The sequence below is a fragment of the Hylobates moloch genome, unplaced genomic scaffold (genome assembly GCF_009828535.3).
Source record: "Hylobates moloch isolate HMO894 unplaced genomic scaffold, HMol_V3 SCAFFOLD_3, whole genome shotgun sequence".
NCBI classification, from domain to species: domain Eukaryota; kingdom Metazoa; phylum Chordata; class Mammalia; order Primates; family Hylobatidae; genus Hylobates; species Hylobates moloch.
Window position 1 is genome coordinate 43102929 of NW_026652278.1, and position 18163 is coordinate 43121091.

Below are 18163 nucleotides of genomic sequence, written 5' to 3' on the forward strand. Positions count from 1 at the left end.
ATAACAAGCTATAAAGGGACTATGCAGATAAAAAAGCAGAGATACAGAGAATTTAAAGAACTATTTCAAGACCAAAGAGCTAGCAGGGAGCAGCATTGGAATTTGAATCCTGTGGGTGACTTCAGAGCATAGGTTTGAACTACTGTCTTCTGTACTCCCCTTTCTCCCTACCCTCAACTCTACTATGCTTTTTCCTCGGACACTAAAAGATTTAGTCAGAGAATAAAGGAGAGAACAGACAAAAGAGAGGCTAGAGATTGCCAGTTCACACTCCTCTCTCCATTTTCTCCACAGAATAGTCTTGTATTCCTCTCTAATTTGTCCTGAGCGCTCTCTCTCTGGAGATTGGCTATAAACTCCAGCCTTGTCCTGATGCAGATCCAGGGGATTTGATCCAGGATGTTTACAATATGCCTTTCTTGGGATACAGATGCTTTTTTTTTTTTTCTTTTTTAATTCTGGCAGATGGCTTAATGCCTACGTGTACAAGGTATGACTTGGTGTCCCTCTCACAGTAAATTTGTCTGTGCTGGAAGATACCCCTATGGCTCTTGTCTGACCTGTGTCCAGTTTATAACACCAAGATAGCCACTCTCCAGGAGAGCTTTGACTGGAAGGAAAGTTAGATCTGGGTGTGTTAATTAGGTAAGACAGAGGAGACAACACAGCACAAACACATGAAATGTCAGAAGCCGTTTATTATGTACAGATCCCAAAGAGAAGAGGGGTGTCAATGAGGGCTGACAGGAAGTCTGGAGCCAACAGAGTGGGTGGGGTGTCTGGAGTCAACCTGTAGGTGGGGTGTGGAGGAAGATCTATGAGCCAAGGACTTTATTAGGGTGCAGGGCATTACCCAAGCAGGCTTCCCACAGGAAATTCTAACTGGCATGTTTAGAACAAGCTAGCATGAATCTCAAAGGGTCATGTTGTGACTGAGAGTGGTTACTGTGGCATATATGTACATCTATGTAGGTGTGGAGTCAGTGGCGTGGGTCAGCTAGATTGGATCTGTATGTCCCATAGGGAGGTAGCCACCAGGAGGCAGACATTTGGATTGACCACATTGAGGAACTGGGAAGAGGTAGAGAACTGCATATGTGTCAAAGGTAACTAAGCCTTGCTTCTGGTATGAGAAAGTTAAACCTAGATTCAAAATGGATGCTGAAGCAAAATAAAGTTTTAACAATTTACTACATACAGTTCCTTATCTGGAATCTGGCAGATGAATCATTCAGAGATGAGTAAAAATCTTAAACAAAAGGAGATAAATGTACATTATTAAATGAGTTGCCCAAAGAATGAAGGGTTCAGTTCAATAGAATTTCTTGTTCTTAAAAAAATTACAGACAATTTGATATTTCTAAAAATAAAAAATGCTTAGGAAGAGGATTGTGTGATAACAGGAGAATCTAACAGCAAGTTGGAAAAACTCAGGAAAAACATGGCAATAAAACAAACATTTCAGAATGAAAGCAATAAAAAGTAGAAAAAGAAAGTAATACCAATTTTGGCAAAGATAGGGTGGATGGCTTGGGAAAATCAGAAAATGAATCAAACTAAAATAATAAAATATTTTAATAATGACAGAAAAGATGAAGGGGGCCCAATGTATGCATAATTGGTATTTTTGAAAATGAGGATGTATGGAAAGATTCAAACATTCAATACCAAGGAGGGTGTATTTCCAGAATATAAAGAAGTTCAATATTCGAAAAAGCATTACATATAATTTATATTTTCAATAAATTCAAAAGAGAAAAAATATATTTTCCCAATATATGCCAAAAAGGCATTTGACAAAATCTGAAACATCTGATTTTAAAAATGCGTTTAGCAAAATAGGATTAGAATAGAAATTAACACAATAAGTAATCTCAAACTAACATACATCCTTAATGGCTAGACGACCAGATTTATTCTCATTAAGAACACAATAAAAACAAAGGTTCTGTTATCAATTATCATATAGCTTTACTTTGAAATATTAGAAAAGTTAGTTGTACAAGAAAAATAAGTACCTATAAACATTTGGAAGCAGATGACAAAGGAGCAATAATGTGACCATTTAAAAATAATGCAAATTAATAGCAAAAGTGTAAGGATGACAATAGAAAGAAAAAGCTAGAAATACATAAAAATTGTAATTCTATGAAAAATTCTATAGCCTTTATAGTAATCAAAGCATAAAAAGACAATAAGCAATGATTTGTTTTTTTCCTATTGGACTGAAATACTAAGATTAGTAATGTTATTCAGAATTGGTAATGGTTTGTGAAGTGGACATCCTTTACTTTTGGGAAAATTACCAATTTTTATACCCTTCTAGTTAGTCTTAGAAATAGATGAATAGCCTTTAAAATGTTGTTACAGTATGACTCAGTAGTTTACCTCCAGACATTTTTCCTAAGGAAGTAATTGGACAACATGCTCATTATACACAAAGATATACCTTAAAACATCTTTTATTCCAGTTCTCTAGTAGCAAAAATTAGAGGTACCTAGGTTGTTTATGATCTATTGTTAAATAAAAACTATTCAGAAGGTTTTGTTTAATTACTTTCTTAAAAAGTTGGGAAGAATGCATATGAAGAATGTTTATATCTAGATGGAAGGATGATTGATTTTTAAAAATTTGTGTTTTCCAATTTCTTCTATGATCATGTATTACATGTATACTGAGTTATGCTCATAAGAAACCTTTGTATATATCATGTTTGTACAGAAAGCAATGTAAACATTCTTATACAGTTTGATCCCAAGTGACAACCAAAATCCTTTAAAAAAAAATCTTGAATTAAACTAAAATATTGCTAGTTACCTTTGGGAGATAAAATTATGATGATCTTTATTCCTTCTTGTACATATTTTCTCTGCTTCCTGTAATTTCTAATTTTTTTTTTGTGATTAAAAAAAACAGAAACCCAAAAGCAGAGGGAGAAACATGAAGAAAAGTAACTTTTATCCTATTAATTAAATTAAAATTGGTTTCTCCTGTGCCGTAGTTTGTTCATCTGTGACTTCATGTGTGACTGTGGTGGGGGGCTTAGTTGGATGACATCATTTTTCTATCTGTATTTTATATTCCCTTCAGGAGGCTTATTTTGAGGAAATACACAAAGACTATAAATTAAGAAATGAAGTAAAAAGAGCCCTAGCTCATAGGAGCATACTTTTAACTATTTCAATTTTCAAATGTTTTCTTGTATCAGGACAAGATTACCTCTGTCTATGGGTTTCACTTTTTCACCTTGAGGCGGAAGTGATTAAATGGGAATAAAGAGATAAACTGCTTGTAATGAAATAAGGTTTGAAGGAGCTCTGTATTCCTTCTCCTTTATTTTCTTCTAAAGTTTTAATAGTATTCATCTATCTTACTGTTTTATAAAAATGATACATGCTTATTATATAAATGCAGGCAATAAAGAAAAGTAGGTAGGAAGTAAAAAAATATTAAATTGCTGCACAGAAGAATCTATCATTAACAACTAGTGAACATCACTTAAGATCTCTCTCTCTCTCTCCCTTGGGATATATTCAGAAAGCAAGGGAGATGACTAGATCAGTAACAAGAAGTAACTTCAGAAAAATGGCATCAATCTAAATGTACTATTTTCTTAAGTACTGAATTTACTTTAACTTAAACCAAAGAAAAAAGTAAAATGAAAATAATTTTTTTTTTTTTTTTGAGACGGAGTCTCACTCTTGTCACCTGGGCTGGAGTGCAATGGCACAATCTCGGCTCACTGCAGTCTCTGCCTCCCAGTTTCAAATGATTCTCCTGCCTCAGCCTCCCGAGTACCTGGGTTAAGAGGCACCCACCACCACACCTGGCTGATTTTTGTATTTTTAGTAGAGATGGGGTTTCACCATGTTGGTCAGGCTGGTCTCCAACTCCTGACCTCAGGTGATCAGCCCACCTCGGCCTCCCAAAGTGCTGGGATTATAGGCGTGAGCCACCACGCCTGGCCGAAAATAATTTCTGAACTTCAAATTAACATTTTATCAGCAGAAGACATCATAGATCCTTAAAAGTTAAGAACAGAGAGATTATAAGAAACTTTGAAAGATTAAAGCCACGTATATATACACATCCTATTAATTTTGTTTTCTATTTTAAAATGCACACTTTAAAAATATGTTTCAAAAACGTTTCCCTCAGATTACACTTTTAGAGTTTGGAGTTGAATTAAAGACATTCGCTACAGTATTAACCACTGGAGGACAACAGATTGATTTATATCGGTAATGAAAAGGATTCAAGCCAGGAAAGACGTGCGCATCAGCACGGACCACCACTGCTGGATTCCAATATCCCTGCTTCTGCAATTTACAGGGACATGAGTCAGCAACTCATAGTGTTCACATCACCTGTGACAGGTGACAGGGCTAACCTTACAACATCAGAGGTGGCTTAAATGTATTTGTATATAAAATCCCTAGGAAAAAGAAAATTAAGAAGTAAGAAATCTGCGCGTTTCTCTAATCCTCTTACATGGTCTCAAGATGTGCTAGATAGCCAAACAGATACAGGTTCCCACACCACCACTACAGTCATACGTCACATTCCATGCACACCTAGATTCTCAAGTCATCTTTATCCAGCACTACAGTTTGTAGATGAAATCTGGTAGGCTGGTGGAGGAATAATGGGAGTCTGCATTTATTGAGTCTTTGCAAAGGGGAGAACTGAAGAATTGCCTAGATAATAGTTCCTAATGTTAATATTTAAACTGATGTTGCTGCACGTGGAAGTTTGAAATATATACTGAGATTTGTTACTGACTCTTCTCATCAGGACTGGCATGTTTATTCTACGGTGCTGGAAATACTGGCATCCAGTGGTTCATAGTTACACTCTTCATTGAAATTGCCCTCAGCCTCAGGGAACTGCCTCATGTAAAATTGTACCTGCTCTAGGAGGAATTCTATGGTCAATGACTGATTGAGGCAGGACACAAAGTCCCAGCCCCATGCCTCAGTTTGAAATAACTCTGAAGTGTCGTGCTTGGTCCAAAGTGCCCTGTAAGGCTGAATGAAGTTCAGGTGCAGCAGCAATCTAGGTCAGCTTCACCCTTTGCCCCATCTTGTCTTCCTTGCTTTACCAAAGCTGTATCCCTTGAGAGCATTCTCCCAAATACCTCTGCACAAAATGTAAGCCAACCTTCTTCCTAATGAGGGGCAGAAGGTGGAAAATAAGTATAATATACATAGTAAGTTTTTCACAAAATCATGTTTTATTTAATTAAAAATTAGCTTTCATTTTATTTTTTTGGTGTGTGTTTAAATGTCCATTTAAAAAAACATTCATGATGATGTTAGATGGTAATTATAATGTATGACCTCAGCTCTAGAATTTCTTCCCAAGCAGTAAGGCTAATGGCAGATAAGGAATGCAACATAAATTTCTAGCTACATTTATCTCAATTATGACCATGCCAGAGGGAGTAATAATAGGCAGCTATGTGTCCAAAATGATCTCAGCATATGATCTCAGAGTTTCCCTTTGTCCAGATAATCTCTCCCTCTATGATTTTATTCTTTATTCTCTTTCCTCTATTCAGATGCCCCCTCTCCAAAAAAAAAAAAAGCTTATTAAAGTATCATCAGCATGAAGAGGGAGTACCATGTAAGGGGAGCAACCTGGCAGTGTGCTGTGGACATCAGCTCCACATGGCCAGATTCCAGCTGGGGTGGTTGCTTGGGTGACTCCTATGGCAAAATCCAGAGCACACCTTTCAGCCTTATGTTTTCTGCGGCTTCATATATCGTAGTCACCCTGTAGTGCTCTGTTAAGACACATACTTTGTACATTGCAGTATGATTAAATGTAGCATGCAATATATTTTTGAGCAAATGAAATAACTAAACATTTATAACCTTGATGATTATATTTTATGCATATACTAATACATTTTTTCCCAAATGGCTGCCAAATCTGCTCCTCTCCATAAGGCCATCATCTTTATTGTCCTACTCATCTCTTTCAAACTCACCCGTCTCTTCCAGTCCAGGTTACGCTTACTTAGGGCAGTCTATGTCTTCCACTGTCTTTCAAATCTGTTGTTATGTGCAGCCTCTTTCAGAGTTTTTACTTTGATTCTCAAAAGCTTTTCCTCCTTTCAACGAAGCCTATCTCTTGCAATTAAAAACCTTTGGATTTCAGAACTATTGCTCCTGTTAATAGTTTTAAAAGCTTGTTTAAGAGTAAGAATTAAAAAAAACCATTTTAGGGGTATAAAACCAAACATTTACTGTTTCTCTTGATTAGAAATATGATTCTTCTAAAGAAAATGTGGATGCTTCAGACCCACTGGAATAGGGACCATCATATACAAGGAAATACAGAAAATAATCATTTTAAGATATTATACTGGGCCACATGAATAAACTAAGCATACATGAGGCTTTGTTGCAATCCCTGTTCTGATTGTGTGTTTTCTGATTGGAGAGACTGCTTCAAGGTATTCAGTTACTTACTGTGATACATATGCCATTATTCACCTCCCCTGTATCTAATTTATCAAAACTTTTCTATGTACTCTTTCCTGCTGAACTCTGACATGTCTTCTCAAAATCCCATTCAGTTTAGCACTACTGTTTGATGAAAGTTGAGGATTGTGGATTAAATCTATTGTGTATCACCTTGGTCTTTTGGGTGTCATCTTTAAATAGGGCTTAGGAAAGGAAGCATAAATACAAATTCAGGGATTCTATCATATTTCTGTCTAATATTTCCTAAAGGTTATTCATGGAGCCCATAGGTTTTGCAGAATGTATTCAGAATCACTCTTCCTTAGTTCAGCATATAGAGGATTTAAAAAATCTTTAACAAAGATGCAGATGAAGCTTTGTAACTCAACATACAAAGCCATGTTCTAAACAAGCTGCTTTCTATTTCTAATTAAATCCTAATTAGAAGTCATAATTTAACTGAGCTGCACAAATACTCCCTATGAGCTATGAAAAGCTTACTGTAGCTGTTTAAAACCCATGGGTGTTGAGATAATAACAAAGCTGTTTCACCTGGATGTGATGAGACAAATATAGAATAATTTCTTAGATGCAAGAGTAACTTCTTGACATATTTCATAAAATGGGCTTTCTGTAGGCTATTGAGTCTGTCCTATCTTTAATCCATTTTTGACTCTGCTCACAGTTATTTAAAAATGTGGCCCTGCAGGTCTAGCTGCTTTCCTTAGAATCTCGTGGATTTTCCTTCAGCAGAAATGCTCCAAAGCCCACTGAGCAGCCCCACACCTACCCCTCTGTCAGGAGAAACAGTCTGGGGAACATGTCCCTAAACCAGCTAAGCAGCCGCAAGACCTCTTCCCTTGGCCAGAGAACCAGCCCTCAAGATCTGCTTCCAGTGGACAAGCCCCTGAGCCAGCCAAGTAGCCAAATGTCCATGCCCTCAACTGGAGAAAAAAATTCAGTAGGCTAACCTTCAGAAGACCTACTCCCAGGCCAGCCAAGCAGTTATATGCTGACACCTGCAGCCAGAGAACCAGCTTGGTTGACCTGCCTCAGGTGGATCCCTCCTTGAACCAACCAAGCCACTGTGGCATATACCCCTGGCTGGTGAAACAGCCCAGAGGCCCTGATCCTGGCAAACCAGTCCTCCAAAGGCCAACCCATCGCATGCTCCCATGCCCCTGGACTATGAAAAAGCCCAGTGGCCCTAATTCTGCCAAGCCAGGTCCCAAACTGGTCAACCCACTGCATGCATGTGTAAACTCCAGGCCTGAGAGATAGTTCAGCAAACTCACCCCTGGCAAAGCCACATCACCACTGCCAAACTCCCATAGCCTAGGCCGTGAAGGCACTCACAGACATTGCTAACATGGATTACAGCTGAAGAAACTTCATGGAAACCTGTGTCCACCTACAGCCAAAGCCAACATAACCCAACTAAATGACATCACATAACTCATCTATGGGAATAAGTCTTTCTCTGTGAAAGCTACTCCATAAAATTGAGATAGTTGACTGTTCTACCAGCTGTAAAGATATCAATATAGGGGCAAAAGAAACATGAAAAACCAAGGAAACATGACAATTTCAAAGGAGCGTAATAATTCTTCAGTAACAGATCCCAGAGAGAAGGAAATATGCAAAATAACAGAAAAAAATTCAAAATAATTTTCTTAAGCAAACTCAGTAAGATACAGAGAATACAGGTAAGCAATACAACAAAATCAGGAAAACAATTCATGATCTGAAAGAAATTCAACAAAGAGATACATATTGTAAGAAAAAAACCCACATAAATCTTGATACTGAAGAATTCAATGAATGAAATAAAAATACAATCGAGTTCAACAACAGACAAGAACAAGTAGAAGAAAAAATTTATGAACTTAAAGACAGATCTTTTGCAATAATCCAAGTGAAAAGAAAGAATGAAGAAAGCCTACAGGACTCATGGGGTACCATATGAGATTTCAAGAAGAGAACACGGAGATGGGAAAAAGTGTAAAAAAATCTATTTAATTAAATAATAGTTGCTAATTTCCCAAGTCTTGCAATAGTATGGATACCCAATTCCAAGAAGTATAGAGATTCTCAAATAGATTCCGTGCAAAAGGGTCCTCTCTGAGGTACATTATAGTCAAATTGTCAAAAGCCAAAGACAAAGAGAGAATCCTAAAACCCACAAGAGAAAAATGTCACTCAGTATGTAGTAGCCATTCTTTATCCAGTTGCCACCAGGGGTCTCAGAGAAAGAAAAGCTTTCATGTGTTAAAAGAACAAACCTTGGACAAATAAAATTTAACAGAGCTTAATTGAGCAAAGAATGATTTATGAATTGGGCAGCCTCCCAAGCCAGAGTAGGCTCAGAGAGGTTCAAGCACAGCCATGTGGTGGACGATTTGTAAGCAGAAAAACAAAAGTGACATACAGAAAATGGAAGTGAGATGGCAGATTAGAGGCTTTTAGTGTGCCTCAGTCACTGGGAAATAGCAAGATACTGTATTAAGATGAACTCTGTGAGCAAATGGGAATCTGTGAGGTCCATAAAGATCAACTCAGTGAGAAACACGGAATAGACAACCACCTAACAACTTCACAATAGGATGAAAACCTCACCTATCAATATTAACCTTGAATGTAAATAGTCTAAACACTCCACTTAAATTAGACAGTGTCAGGTTGGATAAAATAACAAGCATTATCCATCTGCTGTCTTCAAGAGACCCATCTCACATGTGATAATGCCCATATGCTCAAAGTAAATGGTTGGAAAAAGATCTCCCACACAAATGGAAAATAAAAAAACAGCAGGGGTCACTATTATTATATCAGATAAAACAAAGTTTAAACTAACAACATTAAAAAAGGACAAAGAAGGGCATTACATAATGATAAAGGGTTCAATTCAGAAAGAAGAGTTAACATTCCTAAATATATATGCACACAACACTGGCACACCCAGATTAATAAACAAGTACTTCTGGACGTATGAGACACTTAGCAACACAATAATAGTGGCAGACTTCAGCACCCCATGGACAGCATTAGACCAATCATGGAGGCAGAAAGCTAACAAAGAAATTCTGGGCATAAATTCAACACTTAACCAATTGGATCTAATAGATACCTACAGAATACTTGACCCATTGACCACAGAATGTATATTTTTATCATCTGCGCACAGAACATACTCCAAGATTGACCACATGCTCAACTAGGAAGCTCAAAAAATTAAAAAAACAAGTAAAATTGTACCAATTAGGCATTCAGACCCAATGGAATAAAAAACAGAAATCAATACCAAAATGATATCTAAAACACACAGAATTACATGGAAATTAAACTACTTGCTCTTGAATGACTTTTGGGTAAACAGTACAATTAAAGCATAAATAAAAACGTTCTTTGAAATAAATAAAAACTGAGACACAACATACCAAAATCTCTGAGATACAGCAAAAGCAATGTTGAGAGGAAAGTTTATCATCCTAAACACCAGCCTCAAAGAGTTAGAAAAATCTCAAATCAATGATCTAACAATACACACCCAGAGGAGCTAAGAATACAAGAACAAACAAGCCCCCAAAGTACAAGAAGAAAAGAAATAAATGAAATCAAAGCATAACGGAATGAAATTGAGCCCCAAAAATACATACAAAAAATAAAAAATCCCAAAAGTTGTTTATTTGAAAGGATAAATATGATAGAACTCTAGCTAGATTAACGAAGAAAAAACCAGAGAAGATCCAAATAAGCACAATCAGAAATGACAAAGGTGTCATTACAACTGATCCCATAGAAATACAAAAGATCCTCAGAGGTATTATGAAAACCTTTTTGTACACAAACTAGAAAATCTAGAGGAAATGGATAAATTCCTGGAAACATAAGACTTCCCAAAACTGAATCAGAAGGAAATTGAAACCCTGAACACACAAATATCAAGTTCTGAAATTGAGCCAGTAACCAAAAAACTACCAGCGGGGGGTGGGGTAGGGGTGGGGGTCGGGGAAGACTTGGACCAGATGAATTCATAGTTGAAGACTACCAGATTTACAGAGAAGAGCTGGTACTAATTCTACTGAGACTGTTTCAAACAATCAAAGAGAAGGGACTCTTCCTTAACTCATTTTTTCAAAGCGAGTATCACCCTAATACCGAAACCTGGAGAAGAAAACATGAATAAAACGAAACCAAAAACACACTACAGGACAATATCCCTGATGAACATAGATGCAAAAATTCTCAACAAAATACTAGCAAATTGAATAAAACAGCACATCAAAAATTTAATTCACCATGATCAGGTAGGCTTCCTTTCTGAAGTGCAAGGTTGATTCAACATATGCAAATCAACAAATGTGATTCATCACATAAACAGAATTAAAAACAAAATAAAATGATTATTTCAACAGACACAGAAAAAAAATTTAGTAAAATCCAGTATCTCTTCATGATAAAAACCCTCAACAAACTAGATATTGAAGGAACATACTTCCAAATAATAAAAACCACCTATCACAAACTCACAGTCAATGTCACACTGAATAAGCAAAACCTGGAATCTTTCCTTTTAAGAACTGGAAGAAGACAAGGATGACCACTTTCACTATTCCTATTCATCATAGTACTGGAAGTGCTAGCCAGAGCAACCAGGCAAGAGAAAAAGTTAAAGGCATCCTAATAGGAAAAGAGGAGGTCAAATTATTTCTCTTAGCTGATGATATGATTCTACACCTAGAAAACACTAAAGACTCTACCAAAATGCCACTCCAAGAACTGACAAACAAGTTGAGTAAAATTTCAGGATACAAAATCAACATACAAAAACCAGTAACTATTCTATATACAAATAACATTCAAGCTGAGAGCAAAATCAAGAATGCAATCCCATTAACGATAGTCATGAAAAAATAAAATATCTAGGAATACTTCTAACCAAGGAGGTGAAAGATCTCTAGAAGAAGAACTACAAAACTCCTGAAAGAAATCATAAATGACACAAACAAATGAAAAAATATTCCATATTCATGTATTGGAAGGATCAATATCATTTAAATGGCCATACTGCTGAAAGCAATTTACAGATTCAATGCTATTCCTATCAAACTACGAACATTATACAGATTTAGAAAAAATATATTCTAAAAATATATATTGAACTAAAAAAGAGCCCAATGGCTGAAACAAGCCTAAGCAAAAAGAACAAAGCTGGGGTCATCACATTACCCAACTTCAAACTATTACAAAGCTACAGTAACAAAAAGAGCATGGTACTGGTACAAAAACAGACACATAGACCAATGAAACAGAATAGAGAATTTAGAAATAAAGCTTCACTCCTACAGCCATGTGATCCTTGGCAAAGTCAACAAAAATAAGCAATGAGGAAAGGACTCCCTATTCAATAAACGGTGGTGGGATAGCTGGCTAGCCATGTGCAGAAGTATGAAACAGGACCTCTACCTTTCACTATATACAAAAATTAACTCAACATGGTTAAAGATTTAAATATAACACCTAAAACTATAATAATTCTAAAAGAAAATGTAAGAAAAACCATTCTGGACACCAGTCTTGGGAAACAATTTATGACAAAGTCCTCAAAAGTAATTGCAGCAAAAACAAAAGTTGGCATGTGGGATGTCATTAAACTAAAGAGCTTCTGCACAGCAAAAGAAACTATCAACAGAATATATAGGCAACCTAGTGGATGAGAGAAAATATTCACAATCTATGCATCTAACAATAGTCTAATATCCAACAAGAAAAATACAAAAAAAACCATTAAAATCGGCAAAAGACATCAACAGACACTTCTCAAAAGAAAACATGTAAGTGGCCAACAAACATAAAAATTACTCCACATCATCAGTCATCAGAGAGATGCAATTCAACACAATGAGATACCATCTCATGCCAGTCAGCATGGCTATTACTAGAAAGTCAAAAAACTATAGATGCTGGTGAGGCTGTGAAGAGAAAGGAGTGTTTATATACTGTGAGTGGGAATGTAAATTAATTCAGCCACTGTGGAAAGCAGTATGGAGATTTCTCAAAGAACTAAAAACAGAACTACCATTTGACCCAGCAGTCCCATTTCTGGGTATATATCCAAAGGAAAATAAATTGTTCTGCCAAAAAGACATGCACTTATATTTTCATCACAGCATTATTCATATAGCAAAAACATATAATCAACCTGGATGCCCATTAAGGTGTATTGGAAAAAAATATGATACATATACACAATGGAATACTACACAGCTATAAAAAGGAATAAAATCAATTCCTTTGCAGCAGCATGGATGCAGCTGGAGGCCAATTATCCTAAGCAAATTAATGCAGAAGTAGAAAACCGAATACTTGTATGTTCTCACTTATAAGTGGGAGCTAAACACTGGGCAAACAGGGACACAAAGAAGGAAACAATAGACACTGGGGACTACAAGACTGGGAAGGAAAGGGGGAAAGGTTGAAAAACTACCTCTTGGGTACTCTATTCAGTACCTGTGTTACAGGTTCAATCATACCCTAAACCTCAGCAAGTTACAATATACCCTTGTGACAAACCTGCACATGTACCACTTGAATCTAAAATGGAAGTTGAAAAAAAGAGAAAAGTGTCAACTCACATATAAGATAGTCCCTCTAGACTAAAAGTGATTTCTCAGAACAAATGTAACAGTTCGCGAGAGAATAGGACGTCACATTCAAATGCTGAAAGAAAAAAAGAATGCCAGCTTTTTACTCACTAAAACTGTCCTTGAGAAATTAAGCAGAAATAAAGTCTTTTTCAGATTAGCAAAAAATAAGGGGTTCATCATTCACTAGATGAACCTTAAAAGAAATGGTTAAGGAAGTACTACATCTGAAAGAGAAAAGGTGGTAACTACTAACATGAAACAAACATATAAAATTCATTGGTACAGCAGTTACACAAAGGAGAAAGAAAAATGAATAAAATATTATTACTACAGAAGACCACTAAATCACAGTGATAAACAAGAGAGGAAGAAGGGAACAAAGAATACACAAAGCAGCTAAAAAATTAATAAAATGGCAGGAGTAAGCCCTCAACTGCTAATAGTAAATATTAATGTAAATCTATTAAATTTTCTATAAAAAGCACAGACTGATGGAATGGATTAAAAAGCAAAACAAGAGCAACAAAAACAAGACCCAACTATATGGTGCTTACAAGAAACTCACTTTATTTTTAAAGAAACAGTTTTCATAGACTGAAAGTGAAGGGAAGGACAAAGATATTCCATGCAAATGGATACCACAAACAAGTAGGAATAGCTATACTTAGCTAAAATAGACTTTAAGTTTAAAAAAAACTCCGAAAAGAAACAAAGAAGGACATTATATAGTAATAAATGGGTCAAATCAGCAAGAGGATCTTAGAATTATATTCATATGTGTACCCAATGCCAGAGCACTCAGGCATGTAAGACAAATGTTTAAGATATAAAGGGAGAGACAACCTCCAACAGAATAATAAGTGAGGGCATCACTCCGCTCTTACCATTGGACAGCTCATCTAGACAGAAAATAAAATTTAAAAAAATTGGCTCAAAACTGCCCCATAGACCAAATGGACCTAACAGACATTTAAGGAACATCTCACTCAACAGCTGCAGAATGCACATTCTTTTCATCATCACATGGAACATTCTCCAAGATTGACCATATGGTAGGATACAAAATAAGTTTCAAAATCTTTTAAAAATCAAAATTATATCAAGTATCTTTTCTGACCACAATGGAATAAAACCAGAAATCAACAAGAAGAGTTAAAACCATACATGGATATTAAACAACATGCTCCCAAATTATCAATGGGTCAATGAAAAAATTAAAATGAAAATTTAAAAGTCTTGAAGGAAATGAAAATAGAAGCACAACATACCAAAACCTATGAGATACATCAAAAACAGTATTAAGACACAAGTTTATGGCGATAAATGCCTACATCAAGAAAGTGAAAAGATTTCAAATAAACAATCTAACAATTTAGCTTAAGGAACTACAAAGGAACACATCAGACTCAATAGTAGTAGAAGAAAAGAAATAAGAAAGACCAGAACAGAAATAAAATTAGTCTAAAAGACAATATAAAAGATAAATGAAACAAAAAATTGGTTTTTTGTAAAGATAAACAAAATTGACAAACCATTAGCTAGACTAATATTGAAAAAAGAGAGAAGACTCGAATAAATAAAATCAGAAGGAAAAAGGGGACATCATAATTGGTACCTCAGACATACAAAGGATCATTAGCGACTACTATAAACAACTATTTTCCAACAAATTTGAAAGCCTAACTAAAATGGATACATCCCTGAATACATAGCCTACCATAATTGAGCCAAATAAACATAGAAAACCATAACCAGTAATGAGTAACAAGCTTGAATCAGTAATAAAAAGTCTCTGAACAAAGAAAATTCCAGGACTAGATGGCTTTACTGTTGAATTCTATCTTTATGAATTAGGTCTTTTAAGGAAGACCTAATTCTCAAAATATTCCAAAATATTGAGAGAAAAAGACTTATTCTAAACTCATTTTACAGGGCCTACATAATCCTGATACCAAAACCAGATAATACACAACAAAAAAGAAAACTTCAGGCCAATATCTGATGAACATAGATTAAAATATCCTCAACAAAATTCTAGCAAATTGAATCCAACAGCACATCAAAAATATTACACATTATAGTCAAGTGTAATTCATCCTAGAGTTGCAAGGATGGTTTAACATACGTAAATCAATAAACGTGATACATTACATCATCAGAATGAAGGACAAAACCCATATAATCCTCTCAGTAGATGCAGAAAAAGCATCTGATAAAATTCAACTACACTTTGTGGTAAAAATTCTTGTCAAATTAGGTATAGCAGGAATATACCTTAATACAATGAAGGCCATATATGAAAAAACCACAGCTAACATTTTATGGACTGGGGCAAAGCTGGAAACTTTTCCTTCACGATCTGAAACACAACAAGGATGCCTGCTCTCAACACTTCTGTTTGATGTAGAACTGAAAGATCTAGCCCAGAGCAATTAGGCAAGAAAAGAAATAAAGTGCATCCAAATTGAAATGGAGAAGGTTAAATTGTCCCTATGTGTAGATGACATGATCTTATACGTAAAAAACTAAAGCCTCCACCAAAAAAGTCCTAAAACTGATTTAAAAGATGCAATAAAGTTGTAGGATACAAAATCAAAACACATACATTAGCAGCAATTCTATACATCAACAATGAAGTAACTGGAAAAAATCAGGAAAGCAATTTTATTTACAATAGATATGAAAAATAAAATATGTAGGGATAACTTTAACCAAGGAGATGACAAATCTCTACAAGAAAAAGTGTAAAACACTGATGAAAGAAATTAAAAAGGACACACAAAGAGATAGATATCACCTGTTCAAGAACTGAAAGAAGTTATATTTTTTAAATGACCATACTAGTCGAAGAGATATACAGAGTCGATGCAATCCTTGTCAAAATACCAATGATATTTTTCACAGAAATAGAAAAAACAATCCTAAACTGTGTATAGAACCACAAAAAAGCCAAATAGCCACAGAAATCCTCAGCAAAAAACAAAGTCGGAGGCATCACACTACCTGACTTCACAAAATACTACAAAGCTATAGTTACTGGAACAGTGTGGTATTGGCAGAGAAATAGACACATATGCCGTTGGAACAGAATAGAGAGCTTAGAAATAAATGCACATATTTATAACGAAGTGATTTTTGACAAAGTTTCCAAGAATATTTATTTGGGAAAGGACAGACTCTTCAGTAAGTGGTGCTGGGAAAAACTGTATATTCAGAAGATTGAAACTAGGCCCCTATCTCTCATCTTATAAAAAAATTAACTGAAAATAGATTAAACACCTATATGTAAGATCCAAAATAATAAAACTACTACAAAAAACATAGGAAAAAAGCTTCAGAACACTGGTGTGGGAAAGGATTTTATGGCTAAGACTTCAATAGTAAAGGGAAAACAAGCAAAAATAGACAAATGGAATTATTTCAAACTAAAAGCCTTCTGCACAGCAAAGGAGTGAAAAGACAATCTATGCAATGGGAGAAGTTATTTGAAAATTATGTGAAAAGGGATTCATATCCAGAACATTCAGAGAACTCAAACAAGTCAATAGCAAATAAAACAAAAAATCTGATTAAAAAATGGGCAAACGATCTGTGTAGACATATCTCAAAAGAAGATATAGAAATGGCCAATAAATATACGACAAAATGCTCAAGATTACAATTATCAGGGAAATGCAAATCAAAACCACAATGAACTATTATCTCTACTCAATTAGAATGGCCATTTTCAAAAAGAGAAAAATGAATAAATGCTGGTAAGGATGCAGAAATGAGGAAATTCTTATACACTGTTGGTTGGAATGTAAATTAATATAGTTATTATGGAAAAGAGTATGGAAGTTCCTCAAAAAACTACAAGTAGAACCATATGATACAGCAATCCTACTGCTGGATATATATCCAAAGGAAAGGAAATCAGTATACTGTTGAGACATCCGCACCCCTATGTTTGTAGCAGCACCATTCACAATAGCCAAGATATGGAACCAATCAAAGTGTCCATCAGCAAATGAATGGATAAATAAAAAGTGGTATATATACATAATGGAATACTATTCAGCTATAAAAATGAAACCCCGTCATTTGTGGCAACATTGATGAGCCTGGAGAACATTATTTTAATTTAAACAAGACAGAACAGACAAACACCATATGTTTTCACTCATATGTGGAAGCTAAAAATAAAGTGGATTGAATAGAAGTAGTGAATTGAATAGTGGTTGCAAGAGGCAGAGAAAGTAGTGGAGAGAGGGTATAGAAAGAGATTGGTTGAAGGATACAAAATTACAGCCAGATAGGAGAAGAGGAATGAGCTCTAGTTTTCTACAGCACTACAGGGTGACTATAGTTAATAATTTATTATACACTTTCAAAAGGTAGAAGAGAGTATTTCGATTGTTCTCAACACACAGAAATGATAAATGTTTGAGGTGATGAATATGCTAATTACTCTGGTTTGACCATTACACATTATATGTATCAAAATATCACTATGTACTCTGTGAATATTTGCAATTATGTGTCAATTAAAAAAAATAGAATAAAAACATAGTTTTGATTATCATATACTCTTACCTCTACCCATAGCTTAAAATCTCTGTTGGTTACAAAATATGGTTTGAATTCATTATCACCTAACACATGTGACCCAGCCAAACCTTCCTATACTATTCTTGCGTATACTGTTATTCTCAATATCTGCCTCCACCAATCTTACTTTTAGGCTGTACTCCAACACTTGCCATGCTGTAAACCTAAAGATAATGTCTCTTCTCTGTGGTTTTACACATAATGTTTTCTATCTGGACTGTCCTTTCTCTCTTCTTCTGCATCACAATTACCTTAAAATGTCATAGTGATGAAGTGTGGATGATTTAGACAGTGTTGGGACTGAATGACAGTTTGCATGCTACTTACCAGCTGAGTGACTTTGTACAAGTTACATCATTCTCCCCATCCTACCCAAAACTTGTTTTTATATTCTGCTGAGATGAAAAATAAAAGCAAATGAAACAGTTATATATTTATGGTCATGATCAAAGAAT

At 35.3% G+C, this 18163-nt stretch overlaps 1 long non-coding RNA gene across 1 annotated transcript; it reads right to left on the reverse strand.

Annotated features, from left to right (window-relative positions):
* Positions 1-4751: 4751 nt before the first annotated feature.
* Positions 4752-17898, reverse strand: LOC131382942 (uncharacterized). The gene is made up of 3 exons (XR_009212570.1): positions 17836-17898; positions 5994-6135; positions 4752-5168 (listed from the first exon to the last, which is right to left on the reverse strand). It is a non-coding gene; the product is annotated as an uncharacterized LOC131382942 (long non-coding RNA).
* Between the last annotated feature and the right edge of the window lie 265 nt (positions 17899-18163).